General features: G+C 40.0%; 1 protein-coding gene and 1 pseudogene across 1 annotated transcript in view; one reads left to right on the top strand and one right to left on the bottom strand.

The window, feature by feature from the left end:
- Positions 1–25,942, bottom strand: part of LOC139448901 (retinal guanylyl cyclase 2-like) — a 525,408-nt gene that overhangs the window by 143,381 nt on the left and 356,085 nt on the right. The window lies entirely within an intron of this gene.
- Positions 1,986–14,602, top strand: LOC139447828 (uncharacterized; annotated as a pseudogene).

Here is a 25,942-nt window from a genome sequence, read left to right as displayed (position 1 = left end):
AAGAACTGATTGCTCACTTTTTGTGTATGATTTCAGCACTTCTTGTTGTGTTAAGTATATGTATACAGTAGAAAGACAGCTCTGGGTCTTAACGAAAATGGCTTCAAACTTTCTAAATCCAAAGCCAACTGCTTGCATTTTTGTTATAAATACAAACAATGTAAGGATCCAGATTTATTTTAGATGGTATCAACGTAGTAGAGGAGGCCAAATTCCTGGGCCTCATATTTGGCCATCATTTCACATTCTTACTGCACATCAAATATCTAAAGGCAAAATGCCTGAAGGCTATTGACTTGTTAAAAGTCTTTTCAAATTCCGAGTGGGTAGGGGAGCAGACAACCCTTCTCCATGTGTAGAGATCGTTGATACACACAAAACTAGATGATGGTTCCATTGTCTATGGTAGAGCCTGCAAAATCAATTTAGAAAAATTAAACACTATGCACCACCAAGGCCTTAGGCTCCTTGGAGCTTTTAGGAGCTCACCTGTGAACAGTTTGAATCTTCTCCGATTCATTGTCTTGCCTCAAGGCACTTAAAAGTGTCTCCTCAAATCATCTCATTTTAGAACTTTTCAATGATCTTTCTACTGGCCAATGTGTTATCTCCACTCTAATTCCATAGAGCAATTTTAAACTAACTATTAAAAGTTATACTCCAGATCTACTGCAAAAGAGGTGAGAGACACAGGTAGGAATCAAGACATGAGGTCGTTTTACGACCATGTCATATAGGCCACAGTTGGTTTATCCACAAATATCTACTTAAAACAGATGAGGACGAAACTCCTCAGTGTATCCCTCTTGATGAAAGATTCACCGTGGATTTTGCAATTGTAAGGGATTCACATTATCAAAGAGTAAATCTGAAAGATATTTTTCCCTGTTTAAACGGGCATCTGATTCTTAGCAAATTGAAAGAAATTGGTCTGTATAATAAATTTGAAATATGTATGTGAATAACTAATTGCTTCTTTTTAACTGGGTATGATGCTTTATCAAAAGGGAGTATTGAAGGCTTTGTTCAGGAGGTTAAAGTTCCGTTAAATGATTGCCCCCATGTGACATATAATTCTTATCATAAACTATCATCAGCCAGTGTATACCTTGTGATGAAAGGTTCACCGTCAAGCATATATTGCTTGAGAGTGTGTGGTGTTTGATAATGTGAATCCCTTGCGATTGCAAACAGTAAATCTGAAAGATCCCTTTTCCCGTATAAGCAGGCATCTCATTCTCAGCTACTTGTAAGAAATTTATGTACGGTCAAATCGAAATGTGACATGTGTTCTCCCATATCCAAGTCCTTCTTCATGAAGTTAGATGCCTCCATACTCAAGGCAAAGTGCAAGGAGGCCGCGTAGAAGAAAGTTGACTATCTTATCGGACCCTAAGGAGACGATCTCAATGCCTTCGATCCCTTAGACTCCCCAATCAGTTCCAGCCTCAGGATTTGAGATCAGACTTTGCCCAACAACAGGCCTCCATCCAAGAGATGATAAACACCTGTCTGGTGGACATCACTTCAGAAGTAGATCAACTGAAGAAGTTGCAGGCTCAGAATTCTTCCCCGGCCAAAAGGCCAGACGGGGTCAAGCAATTGTCAAAGCCTAAGTCATCAACGAAGTCCAGCACGCCAAGATCACGGCTTCCAGATGATCACCAGGGAAGTGGCAAGAACACCTTACCCCCACAGAGCCAACTAGCTGAGCCACCGAAGAAACTGTACGGTTCCCGCACGGTCAGCACGGGCCGATATGAAACGTCTGCTACCATTACCAGAGCAAGCCGGTCACCTCAAGTTAACACACGGGCTCCCCGGGACTGGCTAGACAAGTCAATGGTTCCCGCAAGGACCACGGACGGCATGAGGAGAAGCTCAATCTTCACGTCACCAGGTCAGCCGTCCGGATCCAGTTAGACCAGACCCTCAGCCAGAGCGTCAGCAGATTATACCGGAGTCCTGGACCCCATCAGACGACTATGAGGAAGAAGTTATATCAGATGCATGCATCGCCGTTCCCGGAGTCACAGCCACTGGATGAGAAGTCCAGGAAGCTGGTTAAAAACCCTAACACCAAACTCACGCTCCAGGCCAGCCGACTCAAGGACTTAACTACGGTTAACAAGTACTCCCTGGACATTGACATGCGATCCCACCTCTACCAACGTCTTTTGATGCTGTCCCGACAGAAACTCAGATATCCACCAGAATGGACCAAGTGGGACCAAGTGGGACTCATCTACAGTCTGCTAGTTGTGATTGTCTGCATGCAGGAGGATATGTTATCTATGCAGGTCTGGACTGCCTCCCAGCTCCTATGGCTTCAGCGTCAACAATTCCTGTCTCAAGTCAGATCAAGGGCCGTCTCCAAGCATGCCAAGTAGACAGTCATGTCACAGCCAGTCACTTCATCTACGATCTTTAAAAACAAGCTGGGTACGATCCGAGATGAAGTCAGACAGGACACGACAGAGAGATTTCAAGTGTTTACGATCAACCTGGCAGTCAAGGCACATGGATCGCAGTACTCACCTAAGCAAGCACAAAAACCTGCCAGGGATTCCTCTTTCCACAAACTACCATGAAAGAAGTACATCCCATCTGGAAGAGAATCCTACCAGGCATCCCGATGTTATGACAAGCCATTGTCAGACCCTTTTCGTAACTCAGACTCCAAACCCATGGATCTGGCCATTGAAGTTTTAAGTCAGCCGGTTGCAGGGATAGAAGATGACTTGTTTCTCCCCGCCTCCAAGAGTCGCAGATCCTATCAAACTGGTTTTATCTACGTATTACGATTTACGATACACGACATCTGCCATTCCAGTGGGAGGGCATCTTTTGTCATACGCTGAAAATTGGACGCACATTACAACCGACCAATGGATTTTAGACATTATCCGTCATGGGTACAAGCCACATTTTCTCAAGTGCCCTTGACTTGCATCACGTCAAGGGGGATGCAGGTTGCACCTGAAAGGTGCCAAACTGGATGCAGCTGACCTTGCCATCAAGACCCTTCTCACCAAATGAGCCATTTGGAGATTGCAGGATATCAACGAAACTCTACTCCCCAGTGTGTTAAGGACCGAAAAAGAACTCACACAGATGAGAATGATCATAGACCTCAAAATTCTCAACAAGAAGTACTTGGTGCCAGTCATCAACTTCACCCATTTACAGATGGTAGGACTTCATATCTAGATGATTTTCTTGACGCCAATCAGGAACACACCCAGCTGCGTCAGGATGTGACATTCCTCACCCAACTTATGTCTTGTCTTGGGTTCCTAATCCATCCGACCAAGTCAGAGATTTGTCAGGAACAAGACATAGTCTACATAGGGCCAGATTTCTTCTACATATGTGATATCTTTGCTCCCCCTGATGGACCGGTTCAACAAGTCCATCGCCATGATCAACTCAGCCAGAGACCAACCTACCAGACTGATCAGATGGTGGATGTCTCTCATGGGAACGCTGTCCTCTCTACAAGATATGACTTACAGAGGCCGATTACAATTACGCCTACTACAGAATTGAATCAACTCCCTATTATCTCAGACCCTGGATAGACGGGTACTCATACCTCTCTACCTGTGCCAAGATCTAATCTGATGGACTCAGCTAGATAATGTAATGACGGGGATTCCTCTCACCCTACCAGCTCCGGAACACCACCTGTTAACAGACATGTCGGATTCAAGTTAAGGGTTCATTGACCAAGACGGAAACAGCTCTACACATAAACTGCAAAGAGATGAAAGCAATCTATTATGCTCTCCAGACTTGGAAAGATCGCCTCATCAAATCATACGTCCAGATTGCCACAGACAACATGACAGTGGTGGCCTAGATTCAGAAGCAATCCCGTCGCCGATGACAGAAACTACTCAGCTCTTTGCCTTGGCCGACTGATTCAGCTGTCGGATGGAAGCGAGACATATTCCAGGCAAACTGAAGACACTAGCGGACAGCTTATCCACGGAGTGGACTCTTCACCCAGACGATTTTACCTGTATACCCTCCATTTGGGACACCCCAATCTGGACCTCTTCGCGACCTGTCTCAACCATCAACTTCCAGTTTATGTCAGACCGGTCCTATATCCGAGAGCTCTTCAGATAGATGCGCTATCCATGGATTGGACAGGAATATTCGCCTCTGCATTCCTTCCATAGTCTCCCCTAAACAAGGTCATACAGACGTTGGAAGTGTCCAAATGCACTGTCATCCTCATTGCTTCAGCTTGGCCAAGCAGGACATGGTTTCCCAGACTACTATCGCTCCTGATGGACGTACTGCTTCCTCTTCAATTTTGCAAAGATCTCCTGTGTCAACCCAGGTCGAGCCTATTTCACACATATCTTCGCAGCCTCCATCTCACCGCCTGGAAAGTATCTTGTAGAGAATGCAGGCCTCCAGGTTTTCTCAAGCTGCCTCCACTGCTGTCACTATATCATGGAGATCGTCATCCACCCAGCTTTATGACAACAGATGGAACAACTTCGCCCAGTGGAGACACAGATGTGGTCTAACTAATGTCACAGTGGACATTCCCATGGTTGTGAATTTCCTCTTATACCTACGACAGGATAATAACTTCCGACATGGGACCATTGAAGGATATAGATCCGCCCTCCATCTCGATGGATTAATGATTGGAACACATGTGAGCATTCAGCCTAGAGGATATTTCCATTCCCCGGATCTTCCCCAAATGGAATTTATCGGTCGTCCTGTCTGCTCTACTAGCCGCTCCATACGTACGCTCCATGCTACTCTTCTCCAAAAAACCTGTAAAGCAGCATTTTTACTAGCCATGGCTACCGCAGCTAGAGTTTCTGAACTCCACGCTCTCAACTATTCCAGTCTCACTCACGCTCCCAACTGGACCTTCATCACCTTGTGGTCCTTACTGAACTTTATAGCCAAGAATCAGTCCACGGCTACCGGTCGATTGGGTCACAGACATTATACTATTCCCGCCTTGGCACCTACTTGGCACCTTGGCACCATATCGCTGACGTCAAAGACGTCTCTTCATCTCATGCAAGACCCACTCGGATAAAGATATCACTAAAGCTACAGTTGCTGGATGGCTTAAGATGACCATAGCAATAAGTTATCGGCAAGCACAAGATATTCCTCAAACTATGAGTTCCTTGATATACTACACTACATTTCATAAATAACTTCCCCTATTTTCGCGAAAATTTTGCAAAATGTTCTCGCCACAATTGCAAATTATCACGCTACCTTTGAGACATTAATGCCAAACTATTGCGCCACTTTCAGGACACTTTCGCGCCATTTTCGTGATAACATTTTTCAGGATCGCCGCACTTTCATGTCACTTTCACGGCACTATCACGCCACTTTCACGCCACAATTGCGACACTTTCAAGCCACTATCGCACAGCCACTATCGCACCACTTGCGAGACAATAGTCATGCAATCTAGTGACAGTTGTGCTAAATGTGCGGTACAATATATTGTATTACTTTTTTCTTTGACTGATTTAGGATTCTTGAGTTACATTTTCCATGGCATGCTACTCTGCATTATTTAAGATCATAGTGTAAAGCTTCTTTTCCTTTTACAAATACCGATATCTATACTATATTTAGACTGCAAATGTAAGGTGATCTTGTGGTCATGACTTCAATCACAGATACTCGTATACACATTAGCTGAGGTGATTTTCATGGCAACAAATAGGATAGAACAGAATCAAACACAATCATGTGTCAGCCAAAATGACCATCAGGAAACCTCATAAAAAACTAATGTTTTGTGCATGTCTAGTATCCCATAATGTTTCGTGTTAAGTTTCATTCTGAATATAATGTGAAAAAATCTGGACAAAATTGTTTGGTTATTAAAGATTTCATATGATAAACGAAGTCCTTCACAAATATTACGTTGTTAGGTATGTGTATTACACAGTGACTGGTTCTTGATGTGTGAATGATTATTAACATTGTAAAAGAATACACTTTTTATTGGAAATAAAACAAACAAAACCATTTCCATAATTTACCTATTTACCTCTTTTCCATTCCATTCCGACTATATCATAAGCATGTGTTAATGAATCATACTCATGAATCAGGTTAGAGCGTATCCACCACAAACACATGCAAATGCAAGTCAGGTATTTGCAAGTCAAAGACATACATGGACAGTTACCACATTGAAATAAGACAACTTTACAGGAAGCTTCTGAAATAAACTTAACATAGATTTATCAGGCTGATTATAACTAGATTTGATTGAGAAATTTATATCAATTAGACATATATATTTCTTAGAATTGATGAGTACATGTAAATCTTCCATGAACTGCTATTTGAGCGTCTTCGGGATTTTTAACATGCTGCCCCGATTTTGATTTCAGTGGGGGGCACGGGTGGTCCAGTCGTCTAAGGCGCTGCGATTCGCTGTGCTTAGTTGAGTCCCTTGGGCACGCCAGAAACCTATGATTGTGGGTTCGAAATATGGTTCGTCCCAATTAAGTTTCTAGGTTTGTCAGCACCATACCCATGCTCGTGGGTTTCACCGAAATGGTAAATGTCTGAGACTTGCATCACTTTGGGCTTTCCTCCCACATTAAGCTGACACGCCGTGATATAATTGGAATACTGTTTAAGGGTCAATGACCTAAAGCAAATCCCGGGACTGGTTGTTGCCTTTGTTTTTCCCTGTGAGTACCCGGATGACATAGCAGAGATCTAGACTGGTTCACTACCTGTGCTGCGCCATTCGTAAGTGCATTTGTCACTTTTATTGACAGTATAAGGGCATATGGTCATGTTAATCAACAAAATGAAATACAGTTTTGGAAATAATAAGGAAATGTAGGTAACTTTCTGGGTAGCATCATTAATGGTGATGGTGTTTTGATAAGTCACTTGCTTGGTAATTGTGTGATTTTCGTTTACACTATTTTGACTTGTAACTCAAAGAAAATATTTCACCAAGACGAGGAGGAACAAGAATGATTCTGTTCAATGCTACAGCAAATGAATGAAAACAAAATGCAAATATCATAATTACAATCTACCAAAGTTATATGTATATTTTTAGTCAGCTGCCTTGTTCGAGGAATTTAACTGTGAATATTCACATAAAGGAACAATATCCCACATGTCTGCAGCTGTACAAAGAAACTTATTTGATGTCACGTGTCTCTGTAACAAACAAATATTTTAAAAGATATATATCGTTTCGGGATGTTATAAACCGTGTTCATTTCTCAACTGATCACTTTGATTGTTTTAGGTGTTTCACACAGGTGTCAAGTCTCAAAAGTCAGCTGAGAAAGCCCACGTGACAACTGTTTTCATAATGTCCACGGTTCTTTAAAAAATCCATTGAGTTAGATAACAATCAATCAATGTTATTTCGGATTTGAACAAAGTATGTTGTTAGTACCTCGGCACTTCACACCCAGATATTGGGGTATTCTGTCTGCTTTAGTAAACATACACATGTAAACGCTTACTTTTGACAAAACCACTGCGCAAAATAACAGTGATTTTTCAATCAATGTAATTTCTGTTTATCCTCTGATGGAGAGGAATAATCAGTTAATTTACAAAAATGTAAATCAACTGATCACTCCTCTTGCTGGGCTGCCACGTGCATGTTACATAACATACATTTCACCTCACTTCAAACCGGGATTCGGATTAAAACTTGATTTGAATTGAATAAATACCCCAGACACATGAAATTCCTAATGGGAACCTTTATCAGGTAATCTGAGTGGTGCCTCCAGTAATTAAACCTGTAATAAATTAACTGAGCATCAATTGAATGACGACAAATACACAAGTGTAGGGTTATACCAGAAAACATGGATGACAACAAGGGAGTAGTTTACCTACGCAATCCGAAATCCGAAAATGCTTTCACTGCAGGGATAATGTTCTTATTATAAACTATAACCATCAGGGGTATTTCCAAATAACGACATCCAGATCAAAGATCACGGGTAACCAATCAGTGTTGAAAAATGCGTAACACAAATATTGCCTCCAAGTTTATTTAGCTGTCCTTGCAGATGGTAGCCCAGTCTCTTGTCACGCTCAGTTGCGTTAGCTAGCAAATCGATTCACGGCAGCTAGTGAGCCCAAGCGGCTAGTGTCAGACTGCCGAAAAGAAGCCAGAGATTAGCGGCGTTAAACCCAACTCACTCACTCACTGATTTCAGTGATTCGTTCTGATAAGTAGTGCCCCTTCTAACTATTCACTTATTATACCTGTAGTCAGTGTTAGAAACATTTCAATGTTCTAAAACAGATAATTAAATAGTTGGTTCACATACGCATCGATCCTTTGGACGCGGACATTTCACAATTTCATAAATCAATTTCTGAAGTGGTCTAACGGGGTTCATTTTGTAACACATGTACGTAGCAAAAGTGTCAGTTTAATGTAGGTATATAACATACAGGCTTTGCCTTAAAAATATGCAATATATTATTAAAGCGAGACACAGACTTCTTTCATTAGAAACACATGTATGTGTTTAAAAGAACATCCTTGAAAGGGGCCCGGGGCAAATATTATCCTGGATGGTAGGTGGCAAGACGATTGTGTTGTATTATTTTCCACTTACACGGAATTAACATTTCACGAACGTCCGATACCATCACTATTTGATAGTGGTTTATAAACATATGCTCACGATACAGTCGAAATACCTTCGACAAGAATTACACCTGCTTTGATCTGTCAAGCAGTCGAAGACTGATCAGCTAGCGAAAGGTGCGACAATTACTGTACATGCAGTGCCTGGACCAACTTGTCCCGTCCAGGCAATGAAAGACTATTGTTAACTTGCGCAATCAGTCTCAGGCACTTGCCTCGGACCCATTGTTTCTCACCGACTGGGGTATACCTCTCAACCATGACTATTTCATTCATAAACTACATCAGACTCTGGCGGCAGCAGGATACGACTATAAGAAATTTCAATGGACATGCGCAATATTGCTCATACTTAGCATGCTCAGTAGCCTGATTATCCCTGGCTAGTACATTGTGTATATACTTTTTGTAGCAGTTTCTATGCCGCCAGCATTCTGCTTCAGTAGTAGTGCACTCATCTCCAGTCAATCTTATGGTTGATTCTTGCTTTGTCTGACCTTGTCAACAATCTTCCTATGCAGTGTCACAATGGTGTCATGTTTTAGAGTAAGCCTTGGCGTTAACGTCCACTTCCACTTGTTGTTCAGGTAAATACCTTACCATCCCGTACATAATTACTTGGTATTATTTTCCTTATGGGGTATTCTCAGCCAGCTGTATCTTTGTATTTCATTTGTTCCACATCTGGCTTTCAAAATGTGGCCTTACTATCCTCCTCAGCTTGCTTGGATAGGTCCCCCTAAAGTTCAGTAATCCATATCCAACTTGTATGCTACTTGTATCCTCATTTATCGCATCATTTTGTACCGTTCTGTGTAGTCACTCGCTGTGCTGATGCTCAGAAATATAGCCAGCATTTGTTCCCAATGCATGGGCATGATTGATGCTCGATCATGTACACACTTAGTCTAGTGCCAATGATTTGGCCGTCCAGCTTCGCTGTGTCATGTTATTATTTGCAAGTGGCCAAATCGTTTCCGATGCTTGGCATGATTGATGCTCAATCATGGGCACCCTTAGTCATACCTGAGAATTCCCCATACGCCATACTTATAATTGGCATTTTATCATAATAAATGTTTGAAACTACTTCGGGTTTGGTTGTCATTATAAATGATACCATCACTATTTGATAGTGGTTTATAAACACATGCTCGCGATACAGTCAGAATGCTTTTAGCAGAGATTTTCTTTTGAATATGGAAAGGATTTTGTTGCTTTATTATGAGTGAGTGAGCGAGTATGGTTTTACGCCGCTTTTAGCAATATTCCAGCAACATCACGGCGGGGAACACCAGAAATGGGCTTCACACATTGTACCCATGTCGGGAATCGAACCCGGGTCTTCGGCGTGACGAGCGAACGCTTTAACCACTAGGCTACCCGACCCCCCCGTTTTTATTATGAAACTGTAGCATATTAAATATTTCACCAACATTGTTTGCGGGTGTTAGTGCAGTCAGTATAGAAGCTTGAATTTCGAAATATACCAGTTGAAGTTTGAATCCATCTGTCGGCGAAACATTTATAGCTTATGGTGTTGTTATGATATAACAAAACAATTGGACTTATGTGATAACACACTCGCGAGTAATCAGAACCTCTCTTACTTTCCCAAACATATGTTCAAGCTCAAATTATGTTTAAAAATATCAAACGATGCATGGAACCAATGTCGCCAATTCCTACTCTATCCAGGGAATATTTACCAGAAACAGTGTCAAAAGAAAACCAAATCACTCTATTGTGAAAAGCGGGTTTTTTTCGTTCGGGCATAGCGGTAGTAAACCCTCCATTATATCTAAAATGTTAACTATTCTTTAAACACAACCAGGTGCTATAAGCGTACGCATAGACAACAAAGGCACACATTTGAACTGACTGTCGCCGCTCATTCATTGTCATGTATATCATGAAGTAATTAGGGTATTGTCATTAAAGCTTTGCGCCCGTCTGTTAGTTCTGTTAGTGAGACTACATCTTTTTAATGCCTCACCGTCACACGAAATGAAAACCGGTGTCAATCGAATGGTTTGTGTAAGACAGTGACAATCACAATCACAATATTCTCAATGAGGAGCAAATGTAATATCAGAAATAATATTGATGTTATTTTACATGTTCATTTAAAAACCTGCCTTGATATTTCCAATAAATAAGGGTGTCATGAGGGTCACACTTTACAGACAGGTGATAGTCAATTTACGTCAGACCTCTATACAACGTTAACATATGCTCCAATTAAATCTGGGGCACATTCAAATATTATTGTCTTGTCAGCAGCATATTGGGGGAATTATAACTATAACTGTTGGATGCTAAACGTAAGTTAGGGACATGATCTAGACTTTAAAAATGATAATATAGTTGATTTATTTTGATAATAATTTTTATTAATATTAATACAATTAATAAGAGAACCTCCTGAGTAGTGAATGTATTACCAAACCAGTATAAAGATGATGATCCACATACAATACTAGATTCTATCAGCTAATCACGTAATGTTCGAGATTCAATGAGATTGCAATGCGCATGTCAGTCAGTGCAAACCGCGCTTTTAGCGTGTGCAGACGCTTTTTAGAGTTGGGACAATTTTCAACTCATTTGCTATCAAACAGTGTATAATTACACTGTGTGGTCTAGGATCCGACAGACTAAAGTTATCATTAACTTGCTACTAAGTAGGTCTAAGCGTAAAATTACGCTTGAAACTTTCCACAAGTCAAAACAATGCCTGAGGCCGTGTTGAAAAGTCCCCGTCCTGTCGACGCGGGTGTATCTAAATCCTCTAAAGGGAAACATTAAGCCCCTTAATTCCTCTAAACCGTCAACATCGACGGCTTCTGCCACTTCTCAAGCAGATCATACTTCCCCTCATCCTCATGCGCCCGATGTTTCTGGGACTTTGCTTGACGAATTTCGCAAGATGAACGAACGCATGGAAAAAAGAATGTCTGATTTTGAAGGCAGAATTGACACCCTTACACAAGATTACGCTTATGATGATGAGCAGAATTTTATTCATGAGGATGAGGATGAGGATGATGATGATGATGATGATGATTATATTCCGCCAAGTCAGGCACATACTGCGAAAATCTACGTAACGGGGACTGTTGACATAGCAACAGAACTACTTAGTGGTGAAGAAGTCGTGCATGCGCATGACAAAACAGTGCCGATCCTTCCGGTTTAGAAGTTGTAAACCTCATCAGAGAAACTCTGCCGATAACAATGACTGATAGGGACCCAACGAACATCAAACTGGCTGAATTGGTTCATCAGGTATTCACTTCCAAGTTTGATGACGCGGTCCTCGCACAGAAACTAAAAGATCTGAAAAAGCCAGCTAACTGTTCGGATTTCAACACGCCCGAAATTAACAAGCTAATATGGGATTCCCTGCAATCTGACACACGTTCGATGGACGTAAAATGCAGCATGTCCAGAGTAGAATGATAAAGTCTACCATAGCGGTGACAAATACACTGAACAGTTTAATTGCTCACAAGCAAGAGGTGCCAGCCACTTTGTTGAGAGAGATTGCTTCCAAGTTGAGTGACTCACTTACAATGTTGGCTTATGTCCATAGAGAATTAAACCTCAGAAGGAAGGAACTGATAAAACCACAGTTGAATGATCATTATCGTGCACTGTGTACCCCAAGTGCTCCGACAAGTTCAGATTACCTATTCGGGGAGGATGTGGCCAAACACTTGAAAGACATTGCTATGTCAACTCGACTTGGTCACAAGGCTACTAGCTATGGACATGGAAGAGGCCGTGGTTGGCATAAATATCAACCCTATCCATATGGTGGTAATAGATGGGCAAGAGTCCGTGGCAGAGGCAGATATTTCCATGGTACGCCTTTTTTAGGGAACGGCAGAGGCCGCTGGAACAAGTTCTCCGAAAAAAGAGGAGGGGGAAAGTCGGCCAAGCAACAGATGGCTGTACACAGACAACAGATGATAGCCAGGTGGGTGAGTACCTTGCTATGTCTGACTGCTCAAATGTTGATTTTATGGCTGGTCGATTATCTTCATGTTTACATGAGTGGGAGAAACTAACAAAGGATCCTTTAATATTGAATGTCATAGAGGGTCTCAGAATTGACTTTATTGAAAAGCCAAAACAATTAATTGAACCTCATCAAATTAGATTTAATCTACAGGAAAGTGCTATCATTAGTGAAGAAATTCAAATCTTACTCAAACAAAATGTTATTGAACCAGCAGAGGATCAGTTTGATCAGCTGTTTCAAATATTTTTATTAGAAAGAAGAGTAGTGGAAAATACAGACTAATATTAAATTTGAAACAGCTCAATGAATATGTTCAATATCACCACTTTAAAATGGAATGCTTGCAGAATGTGTTGGACATGATCAATCCAAATGTCTACATGGCATCCATAGATTTGACAAATGCCTACTATTCAGTAAATGTCCATGTTGCACACAGAAAGTATCTCAGATTTAGATGGGGAAATGGTCTCTATCAATTTACATGTATGCCGAATGGCTTAGCTATTGCCCCTCGTGTATTCACTAAGATACTGAAACCAGTCTATTCCTATCTCAGGTGTCAAGGTCAAGCAACAGAAAAAGAAAACTGTTCAGTTTCAGTATGTGAAATGTCAAGAGCCTCAGTTCACTTGGCTTTACAGTTAATTTTGAGAATCTGTTCTAGAACCATCCACTAGAATAAAATTTCTTGGTTTCCACATTGACTCAGAGAAAATGACACTGGTTTTACCAGATGACAAAGCTCAGGCTATCCAAACTAAATGTAATTTAATTTTGACTCAGCAACAATGTTCTGTAAGGACAGTGGCTCAGTTGCTAGGTCTATTTGTAAGCACATTCCATGCTGTCAATTACGGACCACTGCACTACAGACAACTAGATAGGAAAAAACGGAGGCACTTCAAGATAATTATGGTGACTTTGATGCAATGATGGTATTATCAGAGGATGCTAAGCAGGAAATAAAATGGTGGAAGGACAATGCCATGGGTGCTCAGAAACACATTACAACCATCTCCGAGCCAGATATGGAAATTAGTACTGATGCTAGTCTATTAGGATGGGGGGTTTGTAATAACAAGAAGTCTATAGGAGGGCGTTGGTCACACCAGGAGAAGCAGCTCCATATTAATGCCTTGGAAATGACAGCTGTCTATCTAGCCCTTCAAGCTTTCTCCCTGACTGAGTCATTTCAAGGAAAACATGTCCACAATTTATGTGATAATACTACAGCAGTAGCTTACTTAAAAGCTATGGGAGGTTCAAAATCTAAAGTTTGTAATGATCTTGCAAGGGAAATTTGGTTCTGGTGTATAGAACATAGTGTGTGGTTGACAGTGGCTGATGTGCCGGGACTGACAAATGATGAAGCTAACAGAACGTCAAGAAATTTTTCTGAGCGAACTGAGTGGTCTTTGGACATAACTGTGTTTCAGAAAATCCTTGAACCTTTTGGTGTGAATCCAGCCATAGATATGTTTGCTTCACGTTTAAACACGAAGCTTCCACGTTTTGTCAGTTGGCGGCCAAAGCCTGAAGCCGAAGCTGTAGATGCTTTCAGTTTGTCATGGTCAAAAGAGCTAATTTATTGCTTCCCACCTTTTTGTCTCTTGTCTAAGTGCTTGCAGAAAATACAGTCAGATAAAGCAGATGCTCTTGTTATTGCTCCACTATGGTCAACCCAGTCATGGTTTTCGCAATTAATCAAAATGATCTGTTGTAGGCCTGTCAAGTTGCCCAAAGGGAAGACTGTGGTTACGTCACTGGACGGGAAGGTTCACCCGCTAGGAAAGAGACTGAATCTGACAGCTTTCCTACTCTCCGGCAAATATGCGCAGACAGAGGCATTTCTTCAGATGCAACCAGTGTCATCATCAGTTATGGGTTCCGGCACCTGGAAGCAGTAGGCTACATATATCCGGAAATGGAGATTCTTTTGTTGTGAAAGGGAAATTGATTTTAATTGATCTAGGACAGGTGTTGGACTTTTTTATGTGTTTATTGAACCAAAAACTTGGTTACAGTTCTATTCACACAGCACGATGTGCGTTATCAACAATTATTGATTTGGACAATAGACCTTGTGGATCACACCCTGTAGTGTGTCGGTTTCTGAAGGGTGTTTTCGAGATGTTGCCACCAAAACCACGTTATACAGAGATGTGGAGTGTGACGGATGTTTTGCGTTTTGTTCAGAAGCTTACACCGCTGAAAGATTTATCTTTAAAGGTTTTGACTATCAAGTTAGTAGTGTTGCTTTCATCAAGAGTCAAACTATGAGTATGTGAAAACCAGACGAAGTGTGCTAAGAGGTTAAATTACAAGATCAATTCGAAGAATAAATGAACAGATCCAAAAAGAAACCCTATCAGGGAAGATAGTAGATAAAGAGTTAGAAGATCTAAGAAGAGACTTTGACAGTGCATTGAACTTTCACAGTGAACTGTATGGGTATGAGGAGGAAGATAAACTAGAAAGATGGGAAATGACCTCACTAGAGATGTCCAATCCATTGAAGTGAAAGTCGAGGACTCTTTTACAGTTGAAGGTACTCAGAGTGAAATAAACAGTGTTTCAAAGAGCCCCATGGACACCTGGATAGCCAACTTGACAGAATTTACAGAAACTATACACCCAAAACCAAAAGTAAAAATGTCCATTGCTGAAGCATTGTATCGCCTTGAATCAACAAGAGAAATGCCTGCTAGCAGATCAATGACTTTCAATGGTGATCCGTTACAGTATGTAGAGTTCATAGAGACATTTAAGATTCAGATTCATGACAAAATTCACCTGAATGATGATCAGAGAATGCAACACCTGAAGACAGCATTAACAGGAGATGCTGCCAGAGCTATAACTGGCCTGGGGTGTGCAGGAGTCACGTACACCATCGCTTTGAAGATGGTCAAAGAACAGTTTGGACAAAGATCAGTAATTGCCAGAGCACACATCAAGAAGTTGACAAGCGGGAAGAGACTTCGACCCAATGACAGATATGGACTCAGATTACTTTCACTGGACATCACGAACTGTCTAGCTAATCTAGACAGATTGCAGTTTATCTCAGATGCTAACGCCACGGAAACCCTAAGAAAGATATTAGGACGTCTGCCAGACTACCTCATCAGGAAATGGAAAAGTCATGCCACTGATATTAGAGAGAGAGGTGCAATCCCAGACCTACAGACCATTAACAACTTCCTTCGTAAGCAGGTGAAGACAGAATTTGACCCAGATTTCGGAGACATTGACAAGAGTTACAGAGACAAAGAGAGAGATCAACGAAGAGGGATCCATTCGGTAAGAGAGATCAAATGTCATGTCTGCAGTGAAGGTCACAGAGTTCCAGACTGTCCTACATTCAGAAATTCAACTGTTCCCAACAGAGTAGACCTGATAAAGAAGAATAGACTATGTTTCTCCTGCCTCAACAAGGGACATGTCACAGACTGTAGACTGAAGAAGGCCTGTGGAAAAGACAACTGTACGAGGACACATCACATGCTGATACATACAGATCCAAAAAGATTGGGGTGTGCATCATCAGTGCTAGATCATGACAGCATCTTGCCAGTGGTCAGGGTAAAATTCATATCAATAAATGGAAGAGTAAAAGAGGGAAATGTACTGATAGATGGGGGAGCGGGGACTACAATAATCAGAAAAGGCTTTGCTAAAACTCTAGGTCTACAAGGAGTGAAAGAGGTACTAGAGATAGGGGTAGTAGGAGGCGAGAGGCATGTAAACAGAGATAGTCGTCGTCATAAATTCCGGATATGTCCCCTTGATAGAGATGAAGATTACAAAATCGAAGCTGACATGATACTAGGAGTACAATAGAGTCATCTCCATGCAGAACAAGAAGTACGAGAGGGTGCCCGTTTGAACCAGTAGCAAAACTGACCAGACTTGGATGGTGTGTAATCGGCTCAGACCATAAGCAGAAGACTGATAGCTCAAGTGTCAACTTCTGTCAAAGACTAAGTAATCCAGACATCGTGAGAATGTATGACATGGAGACCATAGGAGTTGAAGCATCACATTGCACCTGTCCCAGAGATATCCTATCAGAAGATGACAGAAATGCACTGGCACTAATGGAATCTTCATGTCAGAAACAAGGGGATAGATATGTCATAGGATTGCCCTGGAAAAGAGACAAATCTGAATTACCAAACAACTATGCCTTGGCTGCAAAACCACTGACGTCACTGGAAAGGGGATTGAAATCTAAACCCCCCAAAAAAGAACTATACAAGAAAGCGATGAAGGAATTCATAGACAAGGGATGGGCTGAAAAAGCACAGACCCCAGAGACGGGAACTGTAATCCATTACCTACCAAATCATGGGGTCTACAAGAATGATAAAGAAAGTACACCCTTGAGAATAGTCTTTGATCCAGCAAGCACGTTCCAGGGAGTCTCCTTAAATTCTTTCCTGTACAAGGGTCCATCACTGCTGGGTAATCTGCTCGGTATCCTCATACGCTTCAGAGAAAGAGCTGTAGCATTTCAAGGTGACATTTCAAAGATGTTCTTACAGATTCGCCTACCAGAAGCTGATACACAAGAACACCGATTCCTGTGGAGAGATCTAGATACAACAAGAGAGCCTACAGTATATCATCTGATGAGAGTGACATTCGGCGACAAACCATCTCCTGATATGGCCTTCTTCGTCATGTTAAAGATAGCAAAAGAAAATGAAGAAGAGTATCCAGAGGCTACAGAAATATTGACAAATGACAGATACATGGATGACATAATTCATTCCTGCAACTTACCAGAAGAGGCAGCTAAACTGATGGGAGAACTTGATCACATACTTGCATCAGGTTCTTTCAAGATAAAGAAATGGTATAAATCAGCTGATTCAAGTCCATCAAACACAAGAATGACAGACCTGAGAGACATATCCACACCAGATAAAAGTGAAGAGACTGTGAAGACCTTAGGAGTGTTCTGGAACTGTGAAAGCGACACAATACACTTCAAAGTAGAAATGAAAATGGAAGAGCAGCTAACGAAGAGAATAGTTCTATCCAGACTATCCATGATATATGATCCACTTGGCATTGCAACCATCACAACCATCAGAACAAGAATAGCCATGCAAGACCTATGGAGATACATGTAGCGAGATGCCTGAGACCAGAAGAAGTAAGCTCAACCCCGGAACTGCATGTTTTCTGTGATGCAAGCCAGAAAGCATATGGAGCCTGTGCATATCTGCTGTGGAGAACAAGTGAGGAACCTGAAGTTCAATTAATAGCAGCAAAGGCAAGGGTGGCACCACTAAAACAGTCAACAATTCCTCGACTAGAACTGATGGGAGCTCTACTAGCGTCTAAACTGGCAAGAACCATTTACACAGTACTGCAAGAAAAGCCCGACGTACTCCTGTGGACAGACTCCCAAATAGTCTTGAGATGGATAAATACTGAATCAACAACAAAGAAGGCCTTCGTGGGTGTCCAGGTGGCTGAAATACAGAGTGAGTGGAACATAAATAAATGGCAGTTTGTTCCTACCGAACTCAACCCGGCTGACGGTCTGAGTAGAGGGATAAAAGTGAGTGACATCAAGAACACCTGGTTCCATGGACCTTCATTCCTCAAGAAACCGAAAGGAAAGTGGCCTGACCAGACCATCTGTGTCACACCAGCAGACAGAACACCCGACAATGAAGACAAGCAGGTTAAATCAACATGTGCAAGTGTAATGACTGAAGTGATTAATCTATCCTCAATCATAGACTCTCAGAAATATTCAAGTTTCACAAGACTGATCCATGTAACATCATATTGCCTCAGATTTCTCAGAAATCTCAGGTCAGCAGTAAAAGAGAGAAATCTTAAAAAAGTGTCTGCTTCCAGAAGAGGGAAAATCAGCAGAAACATGGTGGATAAAGCAGGCACAGAAGGAAATACCAGACTGGAGAAGAACATGCAGTGAGTTATCTCCCTTTGTAGAAGATGGAATCATCAGAGTAGGAGGTAGAGTAAAACATTCATCTCTAAGCTATGACTAAGTTCATCCCGTGCTGTTAAGTGGTTCCAGTCACATCGCCAAGCTCATTCTAAGAGAAGTACACAACAAAACATACCATGCTGGAGTAGAGAGAACACTGTTTGAAAGCAGAAGAAAATACTGGATAGTGAAAGGTAGAAATGCAGTAAAAGGTATAGTGAGAAAATGTGTAATCTGCAGGGAAATGCGACAACCTGCGCATTCAACACTGATGATTGACCTGCCTTCAGAGAGACTGAAGATATATTCACCGCCGTTCACAACCGGTGTAGACTTGTTTGGACCATTTCACCTCAAGTATGGAAGAAATAAGAAAATTAAAGCATGGGGTGCTCTGTTTACATGTGCTACAACCAGAGCAGTGCATTTGGAAATAAAAGAAAGCTTGTCAACAGATTCACTTCTTCACGCTCTGAGAAGATTTGCATCACATCATGGCTGGCCATCGACAATCATCTCGGATAATGGTACGTTGTTCGTTGGAGCAGGGAGAGAATTGAAGAAAATCTTCAAGGACGGACACCGGGACATCAAAGAAGTGAGTGCTTTCAACAATGTTAAATGGATTTTCACAACACCTCTAAGTCCACATCAAGGAGGTATCTATGAAAGCCTAATAAAGCAAGCCAAACGAGCAATCCGTGTCGCGGTTGGAGACCATACTTTGTCATGGAATGAGATGTCAACAATATTCAGTGAAGTGAAAAGTCTGTTAAATTCAAGACCGCTTGGATACCGCTCGAATGACCCAAATGACCAACAACCAGTGACACCAAACCACTTCATCCTTGGTCGTGCTACGGATGACCACATGGACATTTCGACCAATCCATGAGTCCCAGAAAGAGATTTGATTTCACACAAACCCTGGTAAACTAGTTTTGGAAGAGATTCATAAGAGAATACTTGCCTACACTGATGCAGAGTAAAGTGGAGAAGTAAAGGGAGACAACTAGCCATTGATGATATAGTGCTGTTAATAGACAATCAATCTGCAAGCCGAAAATGGCCCATGGTGCGTGTAGTTGAAGTGTTTCCGGGTAAAGATGGTGTAATCCAAAATGTGAAAGTGAAAACTCAGAACGGACACAAGATCAGTTCAGAAGTGCTGTGTTGACTGAAAACTAACTTTGTGCTGAGATACATGAACTGACATAGTGAGGGATTAAGTGTATATATATCAAGAGAGTGAATTTTGTGATGATTTGCATTTAAAGATGTTTTCTTTGCGTATTTTCACTTTGTTGCGGCCCCCGAGTGTGGATTGAATTAATTTTGTGAAGAAAATATTCAATTTATAATTTTGTAATACATTTTCTATTTTAAAAGCTTAAGTTGTCTTTTTGTACTTCTCGGTCGTAAGTCATTATATTTTTTCTTTTGTCGACAGAAAATCATCTATAAATTCTAACTATATCGATTGTTTCGGGTAGATAGTATTTTTTAACTCATTGTTTTTCCGCCCGTGCGGCACGAGCACTCAATCTATGCGTTCCAACAGAAAGAGTCGAGCGAGTGAGAGAGAGAAATTGTCAAAAGTATGGGAGGTTTACTCTTCAGGTAATTAGTTGTACTTCATATTGTTTATTAATGCTTAGAGTAGCTTTTCATGTATTATTTCATGAAATTTTATATTTATGCATATTTGAAGGAAAAGTTTTGGATTTTGACAACTATTGACTCTTGAAACAGTCCATTATATTCTAGCGTAGGGATGTTTTCTTAAACGTACATTTATTAGCGCCAAAGTCACTTTATTTTCAATTTCTTTCCAATATTTGTAATGTTTAGCGTTTTCGCTTTATTTAGGCGTTTTTAGGCTTTCCTTTTTGAGTACATTTACTTGAGAGCACAACCTATTTCCCCTCGAGTAAAATAGACTAGTCCAAATCTCGGCATTAGGCCGGCCGGCAGTGTTACACTAGTTTCAGTGTTTGTTTACATTTTGGAGTCAAGTAAATGTTATATATTCAAAAGCGTCCTTTTGCTATTTTGGTATTTTTAGAATATCTAATGATATTTCCGAGTACTTTGCAATTATTTTCGAGAAGTGAACTTTCAATTGAAGTTTTTTTTGTAAGCAACAAGTGTATGAAAGCTTCCAGAGATTTTTGCATGTACTTTATTTTTGAGTAAGAGTGCAAAAGAGATTATATATTATGGATTTCTTGATATTTTGTTACACTATTTTATATATTCATTTGATAATTATTTCATAAATAATATAAGGCATTCCAGAGATAATTAGTAACACCGAGTCATTGTACAATTGAGAGTAATTAATTTAATGCCAAGAGACTTTCACTAAGAGATGTATTTTATATATTTAGTGATTGTATGAATATTTGGTGTTAAAACAGAGATTTATTATATTTGTCAATTGTTTTCAGAACTCCGTCATCAGAGTGAATAAATAGGTGTTCGGAAGCCCTCCCGTTTTCCCATTCTTCTTTGTCCAAACCACTCACCTTGGTCCCTCGGACCCGGTGAGCTAAAAATACAATTTAAACGGTAAATCAACATGGCAGGTGATTTTTTTTATCTCTAATTTCAAATTTGTACTGACCAAGTTTCTCATCACCCGTTTGTTCACCGGAATTTGCTGAAGGGGTACGGTGCAATTTTTTTCTGCGCATAGTATTCAATTTATTTTTTCTCCAAAATACTGAATCTGCTAGAGGGGTTGTGCATTATACTCTGGTGTGCACTATACTCAAGAAAATATGGTAAGTACATTTCCTTATTATTTCCAAAACTGTATTTCATTTTGTTGATCAATGTGACCATACACCTTTATACTATCAATAAAAGTGACAAATGCGCTTACAAATTGCGCAGCACAATTCGCGAACTAGTCTAGATTTCTGCTGTATCATTCGGGTACTCATGGGGGAAAAAACAATAACAAAGGCAACAACCAGTCCCGGGGAAGTGCTTTGGATCAGTGCCCCTTTAAGCTTATTTTTAAGCCCCTTTTAAGACTTATTGCCAAATGATAGGCACTTTAAATGTTTAAATTCTAAACATGTTAAAATGTTTCATAATTCTAATAATGTTAAAATCTAATCATGTTAAAATGTTATACATGTTTAGATTATGGTGATTTCGTGTTTAGGTGGTGTTTAGGCTGTGAGACTCATTGCCTGTGTTTAGACCCTAAACGTGTATAGATAGGACACACCAAGTGTGTATTCCGTTTTGGATTAAAGCACATTCCTAAAAATGTTTAGTCCTAAACATGTTTTGTATGAAGTCTTTGAAAGGCATTTAGAAGTGATACACATAAGGAAGAGAATTCATGAATGTCAACTTCTTTATTGTAAGGTACACAACGTTTCGGAGTATATACTTACTCCTTCATAAGGTGAATATTTGCTAATGGGCAGAGAACATATAAACACAAGACCAAATAGCGTCCATTCCAATTTGGAATGAACGTTGGAATGCTTTGGAAAGATCGCTCATTCCAAACTTTCCAAAGCTTGGAAAGATCGATCTTTCCAAAAAATCCAAAATTGGAATGGCAACATTTCCAAACATATTTCCAACACAGGAAATGTTTGGAAATGTTTAGAATGACTTGGAATGGTTTGGAATGGTTTGGAATGGTTTGGAATTGTTTGGAAATATGGTTAAAAGGAACGAACTATGGTGTGTGTTGGGTGGTTGTTAGATAAGGTAGTTTTGGTTGTATTGTTTTATTTGGGGTTTAAATGCGACTAATTAGTCTTTTGGTTTAGTGAGACTTTTGATTTCTGATTTTGAGCTGGGTAAGTTTAAGCTTATTTCTGGGAGTTTAAGGGATAATTTTGCTGCTTTAACTGCCTTTTCATTTCCAAAGATTCCTATGTGGGCGGGGGTCCAAATGAACTCTATTTGTTTTCCTGCCCTAGTTAAGTTGTTTGAGCTATTGAGTATTTGATTTATTAGTGTTTTTATTTTTGAGGGCTTGTAGTCCACTGAGGGAGTCGGTTAGGATGAGGATTTTTTGTTGTTTTTTAGATTGCTGATTGTGTAGTGCTCAGACCACTAATAGGTCTCAAGGTTAAGTATTCGGCTGGTGGCAGCTGCTATTTAATTACAAAACAGACAGTCGTCTAGACGGCTCACATGTAAGTGTGCCGACATGTGCCTAAGATCATAAAATGGACAATCTTTGGTAACATCTAATTTATTGTTGTCTCACGCCAGAGCTGTGAATAATTCTGTTCATTGAACAATTGGAATTCAGGAAGTTATCAATAATTGTTTTACTTAACATAAGATAAGATAAGTTGTTTACAACATAATATTATGATGTCGATTAGCAAATCAATGAGGTATCAGTTTCACCACATGTGCACAGACCGCCTATACTTATATATTTTTTTTCATAACTATTCTCCAGTTAAAGTCCTATCCTCTTATCAAAATATCTGTGAGAGTGATCATCATTAACGAAACTCATTCTCGTCAAAGAATACAGAACAAATGAAGAATCAGATGCATACATTTATTGCCATGCTTCATTCATCACGAAGTAGATTTACATTTGTGAATAGCACCTAAACTGTGATAATGAATTTTACCATTGTCCATATTATATTATAAATATTAACCATAATATGGATTTCCGAATATATAAACGATATTTCAGACAAAAACAAAGTCAGCTGTCTTTTAACGTTCAGGGGAAAAGGGTTTGCTTTCACAATTGAACATGTGTTTTCACCGAAGGACAATCACATCAAGCCAAAAACACGAAAAATACACATATATGGTTAGCGACTGTCATTATACAGCGAGGGGGAAAATTCGTCTGCTCTAACTGCCTTCACAAAAACATTCCAGCCCTTAATTACCGAGGCAGCTGTGACGGAGTAGCATTACATTCGCTGCGTTTGCAGCATATAAGATGTGTAATCTGTGGAGTGACTAAAGTAATATTATGGCTGAAATCTTACTTGCATGGTTGTTTTGATAGAAAACTTACGGTTTAAAAACACAATTGTTCTTATATAATGTTTTTAGGTTTGGTATATAAATACAAGAGAAGATTTTTTATACATATAAAACTGGTCGAAAATACAGCTGAACAATAGAAAAATAGAAATAGGAGTTGTGAATGGTGACAAATTTTAATTACATCACCGTGTCAATAATTATTGATTGATTCCGTCAAACAACTGTCAAACCATTTATTGCCATGTACGTACATGTACACAGGAAGTCGGCGCTGTCGGAGGCTCCAGGTAAATAAACATCGTGGTTTTATGACGGGAGACCAAACAAACCGTGAACGAGGGGCATGCGACGTAATTACACCTAAAGGTGGTAGAACCAGGATATTGTCTCTTGGACTGGCTAATTGACCGTACGTATAATTGGTGAATATATTCGTTTTGACACCCGTGTTTCCTCCCCTACCCCATCGGCATCTATTCCAAATCTCAAAATTTCCAAATTCTATAATATAAGCAACCCCTAATGCCCCCTCTTGGGTTGCACACACCACTTTTGCCCCTTTCGGAAACACATTAAATTGCCTGGCCAGGCCCATGTGCAAAATACACATCAGTCGGAAAGCGCACGTTAAATCTCCAAAGTAAGTAAGTAAGTTTTGACACCCGTGTTTCATGCGCATCCCAGCTCATGAGCAGAATACAGACAAATGAGGCCCCGTGATCAGCGGAGCGTGAACAACATGGATGCCGCCTTTCGGCCGTACCGAACAGTCAAGATGCGATCTCGGAACTGAATCCAATTGCAAGCGGAGACAAGATTTCTTCCCTTACCCAATCATGATCGTTGCTCAGAAATGTTCAAAGCTATCTAAAGTAAATCATGAAATTAATGCGAACATGACATTTATGCGAAAAATGCGATCATCAGTCCCTCTGATTATTTTAATATGTTTCATTTCATCATGATAAAAAAGCTAGTCACTTATAAGGTTACCACGTTGAAAATGGAAACGATCGTTAACAAAAACGACAAAATGTATTCTCTCATCCCTCAGCCTAACAGTGATATAACTGCAAATTAAACAATTAAGTACGCTAAAGTATTACACATGGTGGGTGGAGGACCAGGGGCACTTTGAGTTTGACAGGTGTCATCAACTGGTCAAGTAACATCACGGTTTGTATATTCACGTTGATTGAACAGTCTAGACTGGCGCCAACTAATCATGACGGCGTCTTCAGAACAGAACAGAACTTTATTTCTCCCAGGTTTAGGCTTACGTGGATAACGGAAAATCTTGTTTAAGTGATAGCACATTTGTAATTCAATCTAATATACTTTCCTTGATTGATTATATGGCTGCGGTCGTAGATACGGATGTATCTAATTATGCTCAGTATATTACACAGGGTTTATTGTTATACTATAAGGATTAATAGATACAATTGAGTATTTATACCCTTGATCATAAAGTTAGTCACTACTTTCACATTTTGATTTGTATGATTTGGGTTATGATCAAATTGATAAAATAAGAAATCATTCCGTGTATATGTGTATTATATATTGTACCCCAATACGTAATTAAATTGTGTATAAATAAGGACACTAGGTTAATTACTGTAATTGATAATTTGATAAACATATTCACATTTAGTTGCATGATATGTCACAGAGGTAAAGCTAATTCATAACAACTAATTGTCCCATTTATTTGGCTTCTATCTTTTATATGAAACAAATGCTATAACATGGGGTGATAAACTTCATTGGCAATAGACGTAGCATATAATTGTCCGCATGAACAGTCTACTCTGTTCCAGATATGTTTATTCATTTTGTCAGCATTTAAATCATTGCATTCCTGGCTCAATGATTCATTTGACGAAATCTTGTTACCTGTTTTGAATTACCGTCAGATAGTTCCAGAACAATTATAAAATTTCCAGCCCTATGTGTTGCGCATAATTCCGAGATAATTCGAAGTTCATATTCTTGTACGAACACTTATCAAAATTTATTTATACCTAGTACTATTATGTACATATGTATATTAGTTCAAATTATAATAATGAGGCCCTCTATATTCTCGAAACGGTCTTTGTTCTACGACAACCGTAAGTCGGTATGGGAAAACAAAATATTTGTTTAATTGTTCAAAGTTCAAAGTCAATGTTATATGATTATAGACAAGGAAGATAAGAAATTAAATATAAAGAGTAGCCACTTTAAATGACAGAAATTCTTTTAGTTAAATTTGCTCATGATT

The sequence above is a fragment of the Haliotis cracherodii genome, unplaced genomic scaffold (assembly GCF_022045235.1).
Source record: "Haliotis cracherodii isolate W230 unplaced genomic scaffold, xgHalCrac1.p SCAF_7, whole genome shotgun sequence".
Classification (NCBI taxonomy): domain Eukaryota; kingdom Metazoa; phylum Mollusca; class Gastropoda; order Lepetellida; family Haliotidae; genus Haliotis; species Haliotis cracherodii.
Note: the sequence above shows the minus strand (reverse complement) of the source record. Positions and strands in the feature narration are given on the sequence as shown.